The 4,894-nt window shown below is 38.9% G+C and overlaps 1 pseudogene; it reads right to left on the reverse strand.

The window, feature by feature from the left end:
* Positions 1–1,457: 1,457 nt before the first annotated feature.
* LOC125360303 lies at positions 1,458–1,552 on the reverse strand (annotated as a pseudogene).
* Between the last annotated feature and the right edge of the window lie 3,342 nt (positions 1,553–4,894).

The raw sequence follows: 4,894 nt of genomic DNA on the forward strand, positions 1-4,894 counted from the left end.
TGTATACGAGGCGAGCTCTCTCGCCACTAGGCCATATCCCCAGCCCCTTATCACCATTTATTCTACCAATAAGTAAACACAAGTATGGAGTGAGTAAGTGACAGAGTGTGTTAAATAAAAGAGATAGGCTTTTGGCTCCAAAGTCTGCACAAATATGTGACATCTAAAGGCAGACTCGGAGCTTCTAGGGTATTGAACCCAATCCTTCTGCATTCACAGGATCTTGTATAGTACCTTGCATACAGGACTTGAATAAATGTGTGTCTTATGTGCAGTTAGCTAGATCAGTAAGTGAATGGTAGACTGGCCAGTGGGCCTTGTCCTTTCATGTACTCTTCCAGTTCTGGCAATAGTTATTCCTAGGATAGTAAGAAGCTCAAGATCTTGTAGCATGAGGACTCTAAGTATTATCAAAGGGCAGCAAGGCCCTTATGTTCTCTATGCTTTTAAGTCCAGAGAAAGTTGAAGTTATTTAAGCTTCTAGTTTTCTGGTGTTGGGATGCCTTTAGTTTTAGGGTACTTCTTGACATGATGTCCCGAGTGTGATCTCATAGCAACAATTCTTTCTTTTGTTTTTCTTCTTCTTATTCCTTCTCTTTTCTTTCTATTTATTTTTATTAGGGTTAAAGTTATTTGATGTATAAAAAAGCCCTATAGTTACAATTTCAATCCCTCCCCATGAAGGAAATGTCAAGTTACACAGCAGCATAGCCCAGCATGATTCATAGACCAAGGGAACTTAGACTGGGCCAAACCTGAAAAAATCATCACTTAAAAAACCTCCCTGGCTTGACCAGAATTCAAACTTTTCCCTGAGAAGCTTATGATGTTTGAGGTGATGAAGAGAGTGTAGTTAGGCACAAACATAGCAACTTATTTTGGAAGATGTGTCTTTTGAGTTTCCAAGATTGACTATGACTTGTATTTATATCCACAGAATAGTTCTCACACTAGAATATAGATGTGATCATACAAACCAAATATCTCCTACAAATGCTGCTTGCCTCATTAACTATTTAATTGAATGGCAACTCCTGTGTACCACTACTACTAAGATAATAAAACATTTAAAAAATACTGTTTGTTAGGACTTTAACATGGTATAGCATGCAGCAAACCATGCATAAAGATTTGCTATAGCCAGGTGCCAGTGGCTCATGCCTGTAACCCTAGCTACTCAGGAGACTGATATCTGAGGATCGCAGTTCAAAGCCAGCCCAGGCAGGTGAATCTGCACGGCTGTCATCTCCAATAAACTACTCAGAAAGGCCAAAAGTGGCACTGTGGCTCAAGTAGTAAAGCATTAGCCTTGAGTAGAAGACAGCACCAGGCCCGGAGTTCAAGCCCCCAAACAAACGAACAAACAAACAAAACCCTACAGTTAGAAGGACACATCTTGTCTTGATTTGCATAAACGATTTGTCTTCCTAATTCCTATACTGTTTTCTTTCTTTATACCTCAAATGGATAATGTGCCCAAACAAGGTTTGAGCGAGGCACATGTCACACACGTGTGTAACCCAGTCATCATACTTATGAGCTGGAAAAGGATTTTCTATACTCTTTAATGTGCTCAGGTTTCGGGTATTTGAGTCCTCCAAACAGTCCAGTATGAGACATTTCATAGTATTTACCTTGTGTGACCTATACATGTTACTTTATATCATTAAATACTCCCTCTTCAATAACTTGACTTCCAGAACATCGTTCCCTCAAGATTTCTCTCATTATCTCTCCAACCTCTCCTTTCAGAGGCCATCCTGCTCTCATCTTTCAAAATCTATCATTTCATACCTTGCAGTTTTGATTCTTGCTCTCCTGGTAGCCCTTTCCATGCCCAAAGCTCCTAGTTTCAACACCACAGTGCTAATTTGTGAATCTGTATCTCCTGTCTATATTGTAGTCCTAAACAAGTGCTACTTAGACCTCTCTCTATGGATGGGCCAAGGAAACCTGAACTTCAAAGGTTCTCTGAATGAACTTTCCTCTTCCCATTCCCAACAGTTATCTCCTCCTGGATTCCTTCTTTCAATTAATCCAAAAAGAAAAACAAAATAGTCTACCTAAATATATGTGCAAAGCCAAGAATTATCCCTGAACCTTCTTCCTCTTGCCTCTTAAATCTTTTCATTTATGCCTAGTTACCATTGCTTTAATTCAGACCTTTCTAGTCATTATCTAGATTGTTACATAAGTGTCTTAACCAGGCACATTAGCAACCGCTCCCTTACTCCTACTCATTCTTTATACTGTTGCCAGCATGTTTTCTAAAACATATTTTTTCATTATTTCAGACTTGTCAAAAACTCCCTCATTATATAGATACTAAAGTCCAAGTACTTAACACAGTTTAACATGCATGCAAGTTTATTTAGTCACATTAATTAAAAACTCATTTCCTTACCAGGTGCTGGTGGTTCAAGCCTGTAATCCTAGCTACACAGGAGGCTGAGATCTGAGAATTGCAGTGTGAAGTCAGCTTAGGCAGGAAAGTCCATGAAACTCTGATTTCCAATTAACCAGTAAAAAGCCCTAACTGGAACTGTGGCTCAAGTGGTAGAGTCCTAGTGTTAAGCAAAAAAAAATGCTCAATGCCGAAGCCTTGAGTTCAAGCTCCAGGGCTGGCACCAAAAAAAAAAAAAACCATTTACTGTGGTTCTAGTAGACACAATGTACAGCTTGAGTGCTCAGGGGTTTCCCAGAACCTCAGGGTGCTGAGCTCCAGGACTCAGAACTCACCTTTCCCTTGTTCTTGATCTTTTTCAGTCCTTTTCTAAAGCCAACTTTCCTCTGTACATTTGCTTGTTTTGGCAAACAAATTTTAGGCAGCCAGGAAATGTAACTACATACAGCTGGGTGATCCACAAAGTACAAGATTCCAAAGGAATAAAGATCTTTTGTGCCAATTTCCATTCAGCAGATCTTAGGCAAAGTTTGATTTATATGCTTTGAACTAATACAAGAAGAGGAATAGAATCCTTTTTCCCTCTGCTTATTCCTGGAAATAGAATCTTAAACTGGGCATTTTAAGCCATTGTCTATCCCTAGAATCTTGCCATCTAAGATAGCCCTTCTAAGACCACAACTAACAGGGAAACGGGCTGCCTGGAGAAAAATAGGTGCTCTATGACCACACCCAATGTAGATCACTCTCAGTCTCCCATGGCTACTTCTCTCCACCCAGTGGACCACTTACAGTCACTGTGCCAATTCGTTTTAGGCCTTCATGCTTTTGCATTGATATTCCCTTTGCCTGAAAGGAAGGTCTGATTAGCTAAGTTTTATTCTCCTTAAAAGTTCAGTTCAACTATCTTGTTGGGGCAGCCTTTGCTGACCTCTGAATTACCTCCCTCTTACTTCCTCCTTTGTGCCACTATGGTATTTGTTATTATGCTTTTATCATTCTGTATTACAGTTATCTACTATGCGCCTGCTCTACAGCTCAGAGTTAGTACTATGGTATTATAAATTACAGGACAGGTGCAGATTAGGTATTTAAACATTATTGCATTAATGCATATCTGGCAAAGGAATTACTAAGATTTTGAGGGATAGAAACAATACTAACCTTTTACTTTTCCCTGAATGTCAGGATCATCCTTCTCCCCCTTCAGCCTTCCATCAACCACCTGCACACACAGATACAAATGTGCAACACTTCCTCAATAGGGAAAAGAGGGCCACCTCTTACAGCCACCTTTTGACAGAGGGGCTGTTTTTTTTTTCTGGGTGTTTATTTCTCCCCCCCCCCCCTTTTTCCCCTCACACAACCAGAGTCATATGTTGGTCTTTGAACTCTTTCTTTTCCTCTTTGGGTCATTAAAAGAGTATAAGGAAAGCAGAAGGCTAAAGGGTATGTGAATGAGAGACAAGGAGGTCAGAAAGGAAAGGACAAAGGAGAGCAATAGGTTCCCAAATTACAAATCCTGGACATTTCACTTTCACTCATAGTTGGTCATGTCTGTTTTAGTGGTTAGAAAATGGTGTAAGTAATTCTTCTACTGCTTGTACCAACCACTCTTCTTGATGTGATGTTTTCCCTAATACAAGCAAATCTGATTTCACTTATTATAACCAAATTCCTCTTAAAGAAGACTATTTTTAGGAAATGCATTAGTAATATATGAAGACTTGGATTTGACAGACAGGACTATTGGATTTGACAGACAAGACTATGTTACTAAGCTCTAAGATTAATTTCCTACAAAATAGGTTAAATGGATCCTGCTGTAAGGGCTATTTGAGGTTCTCCAATGAGATGTGTGTGAAAGTGTTTTGTAATACATTAAGTGAAACATGTGCAGCAATGACTCATTAATATTAGAGAACAATTTTGGGTTGCACAACTTGAGTCACTACCATCGATTCCGTAGAATTATGTTAAGGCAAATGCAGATTGCAATGTGTGGAAGTTTTTTTTTATGATGTTTTCTAAGGGCAGTAATAAAACTATGAGTACATTATTATTAGATTGTGCCATGGAACTTCTCAATTGCGTGGGATATATAAAAATCTGGCTGGTAATATCTAAATCCATTTTGTCTAGGAAAATTAAAGAGATCAAGGAAGACAACAACAAAAATATACATAGCCAAATATGCTAATGTAGATATACTTGTTTAAAAAATTAAAGAGTTTTGGTGACCTAAAGTCATAACTAGCAGCAGCATGACTAGGTAGAGAGAGAGAGACAAAGGGCTGGTTTCAGATTCTGACTGCCATGACTTTGGGAAAAAATCTTCTTTATAGACGTATCTGAGATGGTTAGCAGTGGAAAAAAGCAAAGCAAAGACAATACCAAGTAAGCTCAGGATCCAATTGAATGACTAAATAGCATACTGTTGTCAAGACATCAGTGCCTTATATTGAATAAGGGATCACTAACGATTTGTCC

The sequence above is a fragment of the Perognathus longimembris genome, chromosome 11 (assembly GCF_023159225.1).
Source record: "Perognathus longimembris pacificus isolate PPM17 chromosome 11, ASM2315922v1, whole genome shotgun sequence".
In the NCBI taxonomy this organism is placed as follows: domain Eukaryota; kingdom Metazoa; phylum Chordata; class Mammalia; order Rodentia; family Heteromyidae; genus Perognathus; species Perognathus longimembris.